We start from the raw sequence: 13,701 nt of genomic DNA, 5'->3' as shown, positions 1-13,701 counted from the left end.
TACTTCTTTAAGATAGACATCCCATGTTAAAAAGGTCTTTTGCACCATTCCCTAATCATTCTTCTATTTAATGACATCAAAGCAATGTTCAGCCGATTTTTCAAGTCAGTCTTTGAACACTTTTGCTACTATATTGTCATTTGCTTTCTAAAACCATGCTCCAGGTGAGGCTCGAACTCACAACCTCGGCATTGCTCTGCTACGTACTGCCTTATAAGTACCGCGCTGACCGATTGCGCCACTGGAGCTTCTGAAACAAAGTCAAATACCAACAACCATGTGGGCATCGTACCTACTAGCGCTATAATCATGATGTTGATTCTGTGTCAAAAAAATATTTCAAGTTAGTCCTTGAATATTTTACTACTTTAAGATAGTCATCCCATGTTAAAAAGGTCTTTTGCACCATTCCCTAATCATTCTTCTAATTAATGACATCAAAGCAATGTTCAGCCGATCTTTGAACACTTTTGCTACTATATTGTCATTTGCTTTCTAAAACCATGCTCCAGGTGAGGCTCGAACTCACAACCTCGGCGTTGCTCTGCTACGTACTGCCTTATAAGTACCGCGCGCTGACCGATTGCGCCACTGGAGCTTCTGAAACAAAGTCAAATACCAACAACCATGTGGGCATCGTACCTACTAGCGCTATAATCATGATGTTGATTCTTTGTAATAACAATCTTTTAAAGTTAGTCCTTGAATATTCTACTTCTTTAAGATAGACATCCCATGTTAAAAAGGTCTTTTGCACCATTCCCTAATCATTCTTCTAATTAATGACATCAAAGCAATGTTCAGCCGATTTTTCAAGTCAGTCTTTGAACACTTTTGCTACTATATTGTCATTTGCTTTCTAAAACCATGCTCCAGATGAGGCTCAAACTCACAACCTCGGCATTGCTCTGCTACGTACTGCCTTATAAGTACCGCGCGCTGACCGATTGCGCCACTGGAGCTTCTGAAACAAAGACAAATACCAACAACCATGTGGGCATCGTACCTACTAGCGCTATAATCCTGATGTTAATTCTTTGTAATAACAATCTTTTAAAGTTAGTCCTTGAATATTATACTTCTGTAAGATAGTCATCCAATGTTTCAAAGGTCTTTTGCACCATTCCCTAATCATTCTTCTAATTACTGACATCAAAGCAATGTTCAGCAGATCTTTGATCACTTTTGCTACTATATTGTCATTTGCTTTCTAAAACCATGCTCCAGGTGAGGCTCGAACTCACAACCTCGGCATTGCTCTGCTACGTACTGCCTTATAAGTACCGCGCGCTGACCGATTGCGCCACTGGAGCTACTGAATGAAAGCTACATTATCAAATACCATTTGGGGAAGCGAACCAAAATGGACAATTTTAAAACAAGTCTAAGCTTGATTACACCAGTCCCTACCTGTAATCCTCTCTTGACAAATAATTGGCACAAATTCTACCTATTATGTACCTCAATTGAAGATTCATATTCAATACAATGCTGGGCTATCCATTATACCTTGAACTGTCTGTTAATTAACGATAATCATGCACTGTTAGACAGGTCTTTTGCATGATTCTCTGAGAATTCTTCTTAATTAATAACAGACACACAACATTCAACCGATTTTTTTTTTTTTATTATTTAGACCTTGAACACTTTTGCTACTATATTGTCATTTGCTTTCTAAAACCATGCTCCAGGTGAGGCTCGAACTCACAACCTCGGCATTGCTCTGCTATGTACTGCCTTATAAGTATCGCGCGCTGACCGATTGCGCCACTGGAGCTACTGAATGAAAGCTACATTATCAAATACCATTTGGGGAAGCGAACCAAAATGGACAATTTTAAAACAAGTCTAAGCTTGATTACACCAGTCCCTACCTGTAATCCTCTCTTGACAAATAATTGGCACAAATTCTACCTATTATGTACCTCAATTGAAGATTCATATTCAATACAATGCTGGGCTATCCATTATACCTTGAACTGTCTGTTAATTAACGATAATCATGCACTGTTAGACAGGTCTTTTGCATGATTCTCTGAGAATTCTTCTTAATTAATAACAGACACACAACATTCAACCGATTTTTTTTTTTTTTTATTATTTAGACCTTGAACACTTTTGCTACTATATTGTCATTTGCTTTCTAAAACCATGCTCCAGGTGAGGCTCGAACTCACAACCTCGGCATTGCTCTGCTACGTACTGCCTTATAAGTACCGCGCTGACCGATTGCGCCACTGGAGCTTCTGAAACAAAGTCAAATACCAACAACCATGTCGGCATCGTACCTACTAGCGCTATAATCATGATGTTGATTCTGTGTCAAAAAAATATTTCAAGTTAGTCCTTGAATATTTTACTACTTTAAGATAGTCATCCCATGTTAAAAAGGTCTTTTGCACCATTCCCTAATCATTCTTCTAATTAATGACATCAAAGCAATGTTCAGCCGATTTTTCAAGTCAGTCTTTGAACACTTTTGCTACTATATTGTCATTTGCTTTCTAAAACCATGCTCCAGGTGAGGCTCGAACTCACAACCTCGGCATTGCTCTGCTACGTACTGCCTTATAAGTACCGCGCGCTGACCGATTGCGCCACTGGAGCTTCTGAAACAAAGTCAAATACCAACAACCATGTGGGCATCGTACCTACTAGCGCTATAATCATGATGTTGATTCTTTGTAATAACAATCTTTTAAAGTTAGTCCTTGAATATTCTACTTCTTTAAGATAGTCCTCCAAAGTTTAAAAGGTCTTTTGCACCATTCCCTAATCATTCTTCTAATTACTGACATCAAAGCAATGTTCAGCCGATCTTTGAACACTTTTGCTACTATATTGTCATTTGCTTTCTAAAACCATGCTCCAGGTGAGGCTCGAACTCACAACCTCGGCATTGCTCTGCTACGTACTGCCTTATAAGTACCGCGCGCTGACCGATTGCGCCACTGGAGCTTCTGAAACAAAGTCAAATACCAACAACCATGTGGGCATCGTACCTACTAGCGCTATAATCCTGATGTTGATTCTGTGTCAAAAAAATATTTCAAGTTAGTCCTTGAATATTTTACTACTTTAAGATAGTCATCCCATGTTAAAAAGGTGTTTTGCACCATTCCCTAATCATTCTTCTAATTACTGACATCAAAGCAATGTTCAGCCGATCTTTGAACACTTTTGCTACTATATTGTCATTTGCTTTCTAAAACCATGCTCCAGGTGAGGCTCGAACTCACAACCTCGGCATTGCTCTGCTACGTACTGCCTTATAAGTACCGCGCGCTGACCGATTGCGCCACTGGAGCTTCTGAAGCAAAGCTACATTATCAAATACCATTTGGGGAAGCGAACCAAAATGGACAATTTTAAAACAAGTCTAAGCTTGATTACACCAGTCCCTACCTGTATTCCTCTCTTGACAAATAATTGGCACAAATTCTACCTATTATGTACCTCAATTGATGATTCATATTCAATACAATGCTGGGCTATCCATTATACCTTGAACTGTCTGTTAATTAACGATAATCATGCACTGTTAGACAGGTCTTTTGCATGATTCTCTGAGAATTCTTCTTAATTAATAACAGACACACAACATTCAACCGATTTTTTTTTTTTTATTATTTAGACCTTGAACACTTTTGCTACTATATTGTCATTTGCTTTCTAAAACCATGCTCCAGGTGAGGCTCGAACTCACAACCTCGGCATTGCTCTGCTACGTACTGCCTTATAAGTACCGCGCGCTGACCGATTGCGCCACTGGAGCTTCTGAAACACAGTCAAATACCAACAACCATGTGGGCATCGTACCTACTAGCGCTATAATCATGATGTTGATTCTGTGTCAAAAAAATGTTTCAAGTTAGTCCTTGAATATTTTACTACTTTAAGATAGTAATCCAATGTTTCAAAGGTCTTTTGCACCATTCCTTAATCATTCTTCTAATTAATGACATCAAAGCAATGTTCAGCCGATCTTTGAACAGTTTTGCTACTATATTGTCATTTGCTTTCTAAAACCATGCTACAGGTGAGGCTCGAACTCACAACCTCGGCATTGCTCTGCTACGTACTGCCTTATAAGTACCGCGCGCTGACCGATTGCGCCACTGGAGCTTCTGAAACAAAGTCAAATACCAACAACCATGTGGGCATCGTACCTACTAGCGCTATAATCATGATGTTAATTCTTTGTAATAACAATCTTTTAAAGTTAGTCCTTGAATATTTTACTACTTTAAGATAGTCATCCCATGTTAAAAAGGTCTTTTGCACCATTCCCTAATCATTCTTCTAATTAATGACATCAAAGCAATGTTCAGCCGATTTTTCAAGTCAGTCTTTGAACACTTTTGCTACTATATTGTCATTTGCTTTCTAAAACCATGCTCCAGATGAGGCTCAAACTCACAACCTCGGCATTGCTCTGCTACGTACTGCCTTATAAGTACCGCGCGCTGACCGATTGCGCCACTGGAGCTTCTGAAACAAAGACAAATACCAACAACCATGTGGGCATCGTACCTACTAGCGCTATAATCCTGATGTTAATTCTTTGTAATAACAATCTTTTAAAGTTAGTCCTTGAATATTCTACTTCTGTAAGATAGTCATCCCATGTTAAAAAGGTGTTTTGCACCATTCCCTAATCATTCTTCTAATTACTGACATCAAAGCAATGTTCAGCCGATCTTTGAACACTTTTGCTACTATATTGTCATTTGCTTTCTAAAACCATGCTCCAGGTGAGGCTCGAACTCACAACCTCGGCATTGCTCTGCTACGTACTGCCTTATAAGTACCGCGCGCTGACCGATTGCGCCACTGGAGCTTCTGAAGCAAAGCTACATTATCAAATACCATTTGGGGAAGCGAACCAAAATGGACAATTTTAAAACAAGTCTAAGCTTGATTACACCAGTCCCTACCTGTAATCCTCTCTTGACAAATAATTGGCACAAATTCTACCTATTATGTACCTCAATTGAAGATTCATATTCAATACAATGCTGGGCTATCCATTATACCTTGAACTGTCTGTTAATTAACGATAATCATGCACTGTTAGACAGGTCTTTTGCATGATTCTCTGAGAATTCTTCTTAATTAATAACAGACACACAACATTCAACCGATTTTTTTTTTTTTTATTTAGACCTTGAACACTTTTGCTACTATATTGTCATTTGCTTTCTAAAACCATGCTCCAGGTGAGGCTCGAACTCACAACCTCGGCATTGCTCTGCTACGTACTGCCTTATAAGTACCGCGCGCTGACCGATTGCGCCACTGGAGCTTCTGAAACAAAGTCAAATACCAACAACCATGTGGGCATCGTACCTACTAGCGCTATAATCATGATGTTGATTCTGTGTCAAAAAAATGTTTCAAGTTAGTCCTTGAATATTTTACTACTTTAAGATAGTAATCCAATGTTTCAAAGGTCTTTTGCACCATTCCTTAATCATTCTTCTAATTAATGACATCAAAGCAATGTTCAGCCGATCTTTGAACAGTTTTGCTACTATATTGTCATTTGCTTTCTAAAACCATGCTACAGGTGAGGCTCGAACTCACAACCTCGGCATTGCTCTGCTACGTACTGCCTTATAAGTACCGCGCGCTGACCGATTGCGCCACTGGAGCTTCTGAAACAAAGTCAAATACCAACAACCATGTGGGCATCGTACCTACTAGCGCTATAATCATGATGTTGATTCTGTGTCAAAAAAATATTTCAAGTTAGTCCTTGAATATTTTACTACTTTAAGATAGTCATCCCATGTTAAAAAGGTCTTTTGCACCATTCCCTAATCATTCTTCTAATTAATGACATCAAAGCAATGTTCAGCCGATTTTTCAAGTCAGTCTTTGAACACTTTTGCTACTATATTGTCATTTGCTTTCTAAAACCATGCTCCAGGTGAGGCTCGAACTCACAACCTCGGCATTGCTCTGCTACGTACTGCCTTATAAGTACCGCGCACTGACCGATTGCGCCACTGGAGCTACTGAAGCAAAGCTACATTATCAAATACCATTTGGGGAAGCGAACCAAAATGGACAATTTTAAAACAAGTCTAAGCTTGATTACACCAGTCCCTACCTGTAATCCTCTCTTGACAAATAATTGGCACAAATTCTACCTATTATGTACCTCAATTGAAGATTCATATTCAATACAATGCTGGGCTATCCATTATACCTTGAACTGTCTGTTAATTAACGATAATCAAGCACTGTTAGACAGGTCTTTTGCATGATTCTCTGAGAATTCTTCTTAATTAATAACAGACACACAACATTCAACCGATTTTTTTTTTTTTATTATTTAGACCTTGAACACTTTTGCTACTATATTGTCATTTGCTTTCTAAAACCATGCTCCAGGTGAGGCTCGAACTCACAACCTCGGCATTGCTCTGCTACGTACTGCCTTATAAGTACCGCGCGCTGACCGATTGCGCCACTGGAGCTTCTGAAACAAAGTCAAATACCAACAACCATGTGGGCATCGTACCTACTAGCGCTATAATCATGATGTTGATTCTTTGTAATAACAATCTTTTAAAGTTAGTCCTTGAATATTCTACTTCTTTAAGATAGACATCCCATGTTAAAAAGGTCTTTTGCACCATTCCCTAATCATTCTTCTAATTACTGACATCAAAGCAATGTTCAGCCGATCTTTGAACACTTTTGCTACTATATTGTCATTTGCTTTCTAAAACCATGCTCCAGGTGAGGCTCGAACTCACAACCTCGGCATTGCTCTGCTATGTACTGCCTTATAAGTACCGCGCGCTGACCGATTGCGCCACTGGAGCTACTGAATGAAAGCTACATTATCAAATACCATTTGCGGAAGCGAACCAAAATGGACAATTTTAAAACAAGTCTAAGCTTGATTACACCAGTCCCTACCTGTAATCCTCTCTTGACAAATAATTGGCACAAATTCTACCTATTATGTACCTCAATTGAAGATTCATATTCAATACAATGCTGGGCTATCCATTATACCTTGAACTGTCTGTTAATTAACGATAATCATGCACTGTTAGACAGGTCTTTTGCACGATTCTCTGAGAATTCTTCTTAATTAATAACAGACACACAACATTCAACCGATTTTTTTTTTTATTATTTAGACCTTGAACACTTTTGCTACTATATTGACATTTGCTTTCTAAAACCATGCTCCAGGTGAGGCTCGAACTCACAACCTCGGCATTGCTCTGCTACGTACTGCCTTATAAGTACCGCGCGCTGACCGATTGCGCCACTGGAGCTTCTGAAACAAAGTCAAATACCAACAACCATGTGGGCATCGTACCTACTAGCGCTATAATCCTGATGTTAATTCTTTGTAATAACAATCTTTTAAAGTTAGTCCTTGAATATTCTACTTCTTTAAGATAGTCATCCAATGTTAAAAAGGTCTTTTGCACCATTCCCTAATCATTCTTCTAATTAATGACATCAAAGCAATGTTCAGCCGATCTTTGAACAGTTTTGCTACTATATTGTCATTTGCTTTCTAAAACCATGCTCCAGGTGAGGCTCGAACTCACAACCTCGGCATTGCTCTGCTACGTACTGCCTTATAAGTACCGCGCGCTGACCGATTGCGCCACTGGAGCTTCTGAAACAAAGTCAAATACCAACAACCATGTGGGCATCGTACCTACTAGCGCTATAATCATGATGTTGATTCTGTGTCAAAAAAATGTTTCAAGATAGTCCTTGAATATTTTACTACTTTAAGATAGTAATCCAATGTTAAAAAGGTCTTTTTCACCATTTCCTAATCATTCTTCTAATTAATGACATCAAAGCAATGTTCAGCCGATCTTTAAACACTTTTGCTACTATATTGTCATTTGCTTTCTAAAACCATGCTCCAGGTGAGGCTCGAACTCACAACCTCAGCATTGCTCTGCTACGTACTGCTTTATAAGTACCGCGCGCTGACCGATTGCGCCACTGGAGCTTCTGAAACAAAGTCAAATACCAACAACCATGTGGGCATCGTACCTACTAGCGCTATAACCATGATGTTGATTCTTTGTAATAACAATCTTTTAAAGTTAGTCCTTGAATATTCTACTTCTTTAAGATAGACATCCAATGTTTCAAAGGTCTTTTGCACCATTCCCTAATCATTCTTCTAATTAATGACATCAAAGCAATGTTCAGCCGATTTTTCAAGTCAGTCTTTGAACACTTTTGCTACTATATTGTCATTTGCTTTCTAAAACCATGCTCCAGGTGAGGCTCGAACTCACAACCTCGGCATTGCTCTGCTACGTACTGCCTTATAAGTACCGCGCGCTGACCGATTGCGCCACTGGAGCTTCTGAATCAAAGTCAAATACCAACAACCATGTGGGCATCGTACCTACTAGCGCTATAATCATGATGTTGATTCTGTGTCAAAAAAATATTTCAAGTTAGTCCTTGAATATTTTACTACTTTAAGATAGACATCCCATGTTAAAAAGGTCTTTTGCACCATTCCCTAATCATTCTTCTAATTAATGACATCAAAGCAATGTTCAGCCGATCTTTGAACACTTTTGCTACTATATTGTCATTTGCTTTCTAAAACCATGCTCCAGGTGAGGCTCGAACTCACAACCTCGGCATTGCTCTGCTACGTACTGCCTTATAAGTACCGCGCGCTGACCGATTGCGCCACTGGAGCTTCTGAATCAAAGTCAAATACCAACAACCATGTGGGCATCGTACCTACTAGCGCTATAACCATGATGTTGATTCTTTGTAATAACAATCTTTTAAAGTTAGTCCTTGAATATTCTACTTCTGTAAGATAGTCATCCAATGTTTCAAAGGTCTTTTGCACCATTCCCTAATCATTCTTCTAATTAATGATATAAAAGAAATGTTCAGCCGATCTTTGAACACTTTTGCTACTATATTGTCATTTGCTTTCAATTCTATGGAATGGATTCCGGAAGAGAAGACAATGCTGAATAAAGTCGTAGTTTTTGTTATTTTTCGACCAAAATGTAATTCAAATGCTTCAAAAACTTCTAACTAACCCACTGATGTCACATGGACTACTCTGATGATGTTTTTATTACCTTTCTGCACATGGACAGTCTACCAAACATACATTTTCAATGGAGGGACAGAAAGCTCTCAGACTAAATCTAAAATATCTTAAACTGTTCCGAAGATGAACGAAGGTCTTACGGATTTGGATCGACATGAGAGTCATTAATGACATAATTAGACTTTTCATTGCATTCGGTCTGAATGTCATCACTGTGTATTTAAGTTCCTGTCTGTGTTCTGTTCTTGGTCCAGTATTGTTTTTGTTCACGGTTACATGCTCAAGTGTTGGCTGTCTATTTAGATTTATCTAATAAACCTTGTGTTATACTATCTTCATTTTTGTCTTCCTTTGGGATTTAAGTGTTAAAAATGGTCAGTTGAACAACAATCAATTCTCACAAAGATGTGCTCTGTGTCCTTTCGGGTTCTTTCAAGGTAGCCTGGCAAGACCGGTCTCCACGAGAATGCAAGTCCATTTTACTTTTTCCCTTTTAATTTTTAAACTGAGAAACAGAATGGGAGTTATCTTGGACATGTACATGCTCAGTGCATTATGGGTATTTAAGTTTTTCCTACCCATTTGGCAAAAAAAGCCCATTTTCTCTGTTCTCTCACCGATTTATTTATTTATTTACTTTTTTTTTTCATTTACACCACACAAGCAGCCAAGTTTTATTGAAAGTCCATTTTGCCAGCTGTGAACTGCCCCTTTAAGAAACAATTTAGCTCAAGCCGTGTTGTTCTGTGGCTTTGGTAGAGAATTGACTTCTGAGAAGAGCTCCTCAAATGTTGTATTTCCAGAATCAATCTTCCAACACATATAAATCAAAGTTGTTGTTGTTCTTTTTCGCCTATATTTCTGCTTGTGCCTTCCAACTTTGAAACTGTGTATTACAACATTTTCTGTTTTACTTTTCTTATGAATTGATTATGCTGTAGTATTACTCATTCATAATTTGTTGATAAAATCATGTGCTAAATGTTACACACTGTGTGTGGCACACACTCATGGACATACAGCAAATAAAATTAAAAGCAAGTTAGTAAAACTTTGCAAGAAGACCATTCATGTATTTAACCGCCCTGCTCTGGCAGCTCTTGGTACGACACATATGAACCCCCAATACATCACGCTGCACACAGATATCGATGGATAAACATTGTTGGATAAACCTGAACTCTTCAGGTCACGTTGAACACATATATCCAATTTAGTTCACAGACCATGTCCCTTGTCCATTTCTCATGTAAAGTTAATGCTTGCAAAACACTTTACAGCAGTTTTTTTCCAAGTGGATCGAATCTTGGGCGGGACTTGATTTTATCCATTGGGATTTGATTGGATGGTGAAACAGTGCATACAGTAAACTGTATTTGGCTTTTGGCTAAGGTTATCTAAAAGGGTCCGTTTTGATTTGATGTTGGCTTCAAGGGCTCTCTCCGTCAAACTTAATGTTGCGATTTCCCACTTGACTGTGATTTCATGCAGAATTTTTTGCTTCCGAAATTGAAAATGGTAGATTCAAGCAGCTGTTTACATGTCACTCAAAATGTTTCAGTGACACACTGGGGTCTGCTGAGGACAATGAAAAAAGCCAAACAACAGTTGCCTCAGTTATTTGAGTCATAAAACTGTCTGGATGGATCGAGACAGATGCATCCTCAGTGATAACAAGTTTACAAACAAGACTGTGTTGTTTAAATTATTGGATTACAATACAAATCACCATGATGATTACTACACAGTCCTGGTGTGGATTAAGACAAACTATATTAATATAACATACAGTTCAGTGCTTCAAGAGATCATATTTGCATAATATAATTGGTTGAAAGAGAATGGAAGAAATTAGACAATTAATGAATTGTAGGCAGGCATTAGGTCAGTGTAAGAGTCACAGCACAGTTTCATGCATCATTTAATTATATCAGTAAACAAATGATGAGATCTGCTATACACATGCTGCTGTTATTTCAAATGAAATATGGTGTATTCCATTTTGAGTTAATGGGAAAAATTCAGGTGGGATATGAGATAAATCACTTTCTTTGCTAGTGTTAAATTAAGAATGTGCGTCGGTCTTGTTGTTGAAGGGCTTTGATAGAACCATTGCGATGCAGGTGGGAAGCTAAGAACAAGTATTGATCCGAGCTGACAGATTGCTTCCTTGTGACACATTGCTGCATCCTATCACCCTTAGGGAGAGAAGTGCGAACACACACACACACACACACATACACACACACACACACACACACACACACACACACACACACACACACACATACACATACACATACACACACACACACACACACACACACACATACACACATACACACACACACACACACACACACACACACACACACACACAGACAATGAAATGGCCTCCTGCTTACAGCTCTACATATGGCACACTCCATGAATAGAGTACATTCTATAAATGAAGGCCTTAACAATTCTTTACTGTTTTTAAACAGATAGTCAAGAAAAGGATGTTTTTAACCTTATGGAACACAGTTAAATATATATGTTTTTTATTATTTAAAAATAGTTAATAATTTTAAAAATATAAATATACAAATTAACTAAAGTATTTAACTAAAGTATTAACTAATATAATTGTAATAATTCAAATGTATAATGTTATAGATTTCTGCTACCATTCAATAACAATTCAACAAAAGATTTTAATGCTTTTAACCAATGTATTATTACCTTCATGTTCATGTCATTACAAATTTAAGACACAGCGTATGGGCATTTAATGTCAAATATTCTGTATTTAATCATATCAAAATAAACATTTAATACAAAGCCTTGAACATGTAGAAAATATTTTCTCATAATTGACTGAATTTGTTCTGTTGAGTCTGTTCATGTGCTCAAACTTTATACAACAACAAAATAATAAACAGTTGACTCTTAAGTTTTTTTTTTTTTTTTCAAGGCATACCTGCAGAAAGAACTCCTGAAAACTTCAGCTTCAACTTCAACTTTATTCATTTATATAGCACATTTTACTGCAATTTCAATTGCCCAAAGTGCTTCACAATATCACAAAGACATAAAGCAATATATATCAAACCAATTACAGTTTTTTTTCGATTGCTAAATGACAGCGAGCACAACTGGAGCTACATGTGCAAAACTCTAACTACAGTCTGCACTACCAACAGTCCCCTGAGCTAAACAGTTAACACATGGCTCAAAACAGGCTCAGTGCAGCCAAACACTAACACAACCCTCACTGAGATAACACACACACTTACACACACACACACACACACACACACACACACACTGAGATACACACACTGTCACTCAGAACACACTGAGAGTAAAAACACTAAACACCAACACAGAAAATACAAACTTTTCATCTTTACAGTTTGAACAATTTCAGTGACTTCATACAAAGTAATATTTTCTTCAAAGAAAAGAGTGATATTCTTTCACATTATTTATTAAAATTTTTAGAACATAACAGTTCTTTAAGGTAAATGAAAATGAGCAGTTTGCTTCAATAGTCTTTAGTAATTTACGGAATTACAGTAATGAGAAAAAAAAGGTAGAAACTAAAAGTACATACTGTAATTCGAACAAATAATTGAAGGACTAATCCTGCAAAATTGCAATCAGCAGTGTTTAAAAAGTCACAAGGCTGAAATCTATTCTGTTTTGAATGTGTGGTTCACAGTTTTGACAGCAGTGTATTAGCATTTGAACAAAGTGCTGTAAATCCACAGTGTTGTGCAGGTTGTGGTTAAAGTCATGGGATAAGTGTGTAGAGTTTTGAAAACTGTGTTCAAGCAATGAAAAACGAACTAGAGTTTGGTCCACATGAACTGCTGCTGTACAGACTGTAGTTCGAGTTTTGCACATGAGACTCCAGTTGTGCCCACTGTCGTTTAGCAATCGAAAAAAACTGTAATACAATTAAAACAATATTAATTCATATTAGTATTATGTACATAATATGTATGGTGATGCTTCTTCCAGTCAAATGTATGTGGGGTAAAGCAGTGCTGTTTATCATATTAGATACATTTGATTGTGTTGAAAATGATCTTCTAATGTTACTCTGTGCACTTGTGACATTTGATGGACACTGCAGTAAGCTAGATCGATATTTGAATATCACAATAATAAATGCTGGATGATTGGGTTGATAAATGGCATGAAATTCATTTGAAAACATTGTATGATGGAGAAAATGCTGTATTACTGTTACTAAAAATAAAGCTGCATCTGATTATGCTATGTTAGCTAAAAGACAAAACAACTGTTTTTATTTATTTTTTATTTTATTTTTTATTTTAGTCTGTGTGAACCAGACCAAGTTTCCAAGTGAAATTGAATATTGAATGAGAAAAATAGAGTGTATGGCTTGGTTTTTCCCTCTGGGAATTGATTGGATCTAGAAAAGCAGCTAGTTTTCAAAGCTCGCAGCAGACTGACAGATGGAGGAGATGTTCTACCCAAGCCAAAAACTGATGGCCATTCCAGAGGGGAAGTACATTTTCAGATTTTGATTAAAGACTATGAAGACATTTATTTATTTATTTTTTGTCGAATAACTAGCACAGATGAATTGTACTTTG

General features: G+C 37.5%; 19 non-coding genes across 19 annotated transcripts; all 19 read right to left on the bottom strand.

Moving 5' to 3' along the window:
• Positions 1 to 504: 504 nt before the first annotated feature.
• On the bottom strand, positions 505 to 598 carry trnai-uau (transfer RNA isoleucine (anticodon UAU)). The gene is made up of 2 exons: positions 561 to 598; positions 505 to 540 (listed from the first exon to the last, which is right to left on the bottom strand). It is a non-coding gene; the product is annotated as a tRNA-Ile (tRNA).
• Positions 599 to 1,219: 621 nt separating this feature from the next.
• On the bottom strand, positions 1,220 to 1,313 carry trnai-uau (transfer RNA isoleucine (anticodon UAU)). The gene is made up of 2 exons: positions 1,276 to 1,313; positions 1,220 to 1,255 (listed from the first exon to the last, which is right to left on the bottom strand). It is a non-coding gene; the product is annotated as a tRNA-Ile (tRNA).
• Positions 1,314 to 1,686: 373 nt separating this feature from the next.
• On the bottom strand, positions 1,687 to 1,780 carry trnai-uau (transfer RNA isoleucine (anticodon UAU)). Its single transcript has 2 exons — positions 1,743 to 1,780; positions 1,687 to 1,722 (listed from the first exon to the last, which is right to left on the bottom strand). It is a non-coding gene; the product is annotated as a tRNA-Ile (tRNA).
• A 736-nt stretch (positions 1,781 to 2,516) lies between these two features.
• Positions 2,517 to 2,610, bottom strand: trnai-uau (transfer RNA isoleucine (anticodon UAU)). Its single transcript has 2 exons — positions 2,573 to 2,610; positions 2,517 to 2,552 (listed from the first exon to the last, which is right to left on the bottom strand). It is a non-coding gene; the product is annotated as a tRNA-Ile (tRNA).
• Positions 2,611 to 2,867: 257 nt separating this feature from the next.
• trnai-uau (transfer RNA isoleucine (anticodon UAU)) lies at positions 2,868 to 2,961 on the bottom strand. Its single transcript has 2 exons — positions 2,924 to 2,961; positions 2,868 to 2,903 (listed from the first exon to the last, which is right to left on the bottom strand). It is a non-coding gene; the product is annotated as a tRNA-Ile (tRNA).
• A 256-nt stretch (positions 2,962 to 3,217) lies between these two features.
• trnai-uau (transfer RNA isoleucine (anticodon UAU)) lies at positions 3,218 to 3,311 on the bottom strand. Its single transcript has 2 exons — positions 3,274 to 3,311; positions 3,218 to 3,253 (listed from the first exon to the last, which is right to left on the bottom strand). It is a non-coding gene; the product is annotated as a tRNA-Ile (tRNA).
• A 373-nt stretch (positions 3,312 to 3,684) lies between these two features.
• Positions 3,685 to 3,778, bottom strand: trnai-uau (transfer RNA isoleucine (anticodon UAU)). The gene is made up of 2 exons: positions 3,741 to 3,778; positions 3,685 to 3,720 (listed from the first exon to the last, which is right to left on the bottom strand). It is a non-coding gene; the product is annotated as a tRNA-Ile (tRNA).
• A 256-nt stretch (positions 3,779 to 4,034) lies between these two features.
• Positions 4,035 to 4,128, bottom strand: trnai-uau (transfer RNA isoleucine (anticodon UAU)). The gene is made up of 2 exons: positions 4,091 to 4,128; positions 4,035 to 4,070 (listed from the first exon to the last, which is right to left on the bottom strand). It is a non-coding gene; the product is annotated as a tRNA-Ile (tRNA).
• A 621-nt stretch (positions 4,129 to 4,749) lies between these two features.
• Positions 4,750 to 4,843, bottom strand: trnai-uau (transfer RNA isoleucine (anticodon UAU)). Its single transcript has 2 exons — positions 4,806 to 4,843; positions 4,750 to 4,785 (listed from the first exon to the last, which is right to left on the bottom strand). It is a non-coding gene; the product is annotated as a tRNA-Ile (tRNA).
• Positions 4,844 to 5,214: 371 nt separating this feature from the next.
• On the bottom strand, positions 5,215 to 5,308 carry trnai-uau (transfer RNA isoleucine (anticodon UAU)). The gene is made up of 2 exons: positions 5,271 to 5,308; positions 5,215 to 5,250 (listed from the first exon to the last, which is right to left on the bottom strand). It is a non-coding gene; the product is annotated as a tRNA-Ile (tRNA).
• Positions 5,309 to 5,564: 256 nt separating this feature from the next.
• trnai-uau (transfer RNA isoleucine (anticodon UAU)) lies at positions 5,565 to 5,658 on the bottom strand. Its single transcript has 2 exons — positions 5,621 to 5,658; positions 5,565 to 5,600 (listed from the first exon to the last, which is right to left on the bottom strand). It is a non-coding gene; the product is annotated as a tRNA-Ile (tRNA).
• Positions 5,659 to 5,927: 269 nt separating this feature from the next.
• On the bottom strand, positions 5,928 to 6,021 carry trnai-uau (transfer RNA isoleucine (anticodon UAU)). The gene is made up of 2 exons: positions 5,984 to 6,021; positions 5,928 to 5,963 (listed from the first exon to the last, which is right to left on the bottom strand). It is a non-coding gene; the product is annotated as a tRNA-Ile (tRNA).
• Positions 6,022 to 6,394: 373 nt separating this feature from the next.
• Positions 6,395 to 6,488, bottom strand: trnai-uau (transfer RNA isoleucine (anticodon UAU)). Its single transcript has 2 exons — positions 6,451 to 6,488; positions 6,395 to 6,430 (listed from the first exon to the last, which is right to left on the bottom strand). It is a non-coding gene; the product is annotated as a tRNA-Ile (tRNA).
• A 257-nt stretch (positions 6,489 to 6,745) lies between these two features.
• On the bottom strand, positions 6,746 to 6,839 carry trnai-uau (transfer RNA isoleucine (anticodon UAU)). The gene is made up of 2 exons: positions 6,802 to 6,839; positions 6,746 to 6,781 (listed from the first exon to the last, which is right to left on the bottom strand). It is a non-coding gene; the product is annotated as a tRNA-Ile (tRNA).
• A 371-nt stretch (positions 6,840 to 7,210) lies between these two features.
• trnai-uau (transfer RNA isoleucine (anticodon UAU)) lies at positions 7,211 to 7,304 on the bottom strand. Its single transcript has 2 exons — positions 7,267 to 7,304; positions 7,211 to 7,246 (listed from the first exon to the last, which is right to left on the bottom strand). It is a non-coding gene; the product is annotated as a tRNA-Ile (tRNA).
• Positions 7,305 to 7,561: 257 nt separating this feature from the next.
• trnai-uau (transfer RNA isoleucine (anticodon UAU)) lies at positions 7,562 to 7,655 on the bottom strand. The gene is made up of 2 exons: positions 7,618 to 7,655; positions 7,562 to 7,597 (listed from the first exon to the last, which is right to left on the bottom strand). It is a non-coding gene; the product is annotated as a tRNA-Ile (tRNA).
• A 256-nt stretch (positions 7,656 to 7,911) lies between these two features.
• On the bottom strand, positions 7,912 to 8,005 carry trnai-uau (transfer RNA isoleucine (anticodon UAU)). The gene is made up of 2 exons: positions 7,968 to 8,005; positions 7,912 to 7,947 (listed from the first exon to the last, which is right to left on the bottom strand). It is a non-coding gene; the product is annotated as a tRNA-Ile (tRNA).
• Positions 8,006 to 8,275: 270 nt separating this feature from the next.
• Positions 8,276 to 8,369, bottom strand: trnai-uau (transfer RNA isoleucine (anticodon UAU)). Its single transcript has 2 exons — positions 8,332 to 8,369; positions 8,276 to 8,311 (listed from the first exon to the last, which is right to left on the bottom strand). It is a non-coding gene; the product is annotated as a tRNA-Ile (tRNA).
• Positions 8,370 to 8,625: 256 nt separating this feature from the next.
• On the bottom strand, positions 8,626 to 8,719 carry trnai-uau (transfer RNA isoleucine (anticodon UAU)). Its single transcript has 2 exons — positions 8,682 to 8,719; positions 8,626 to 8,661 (listed from the first exon to the last, which is right to left on the bottom strand). It is a non-coding gene; the product is annotated as a tRNA-Ile (tRNA).
• Positions 8,720 to 13,701: the final 4,982 nt, after the last annotated feature.

This window comes from Chanodichthys erythropterus, chromosome 20, assembly GCF_024489055.1.
Source record: "Chanodichthys erythropterus isolate Z2021 chromosome 20, ASM2448905v1, whole genome shotgun sequence".
Lineage (NCBI taxonomy): Eukaryota > Metazoa > Chordata > Actinopteri > Cypriniformes > Xenocyprididae > Chanodichthys > Chanodichthys erythropterus.
The sequence above is the reverse complement of the archived record's forward strand: the minus strand, read 5'-3'. Positions and strand labels throughout refer to the sequence as shown.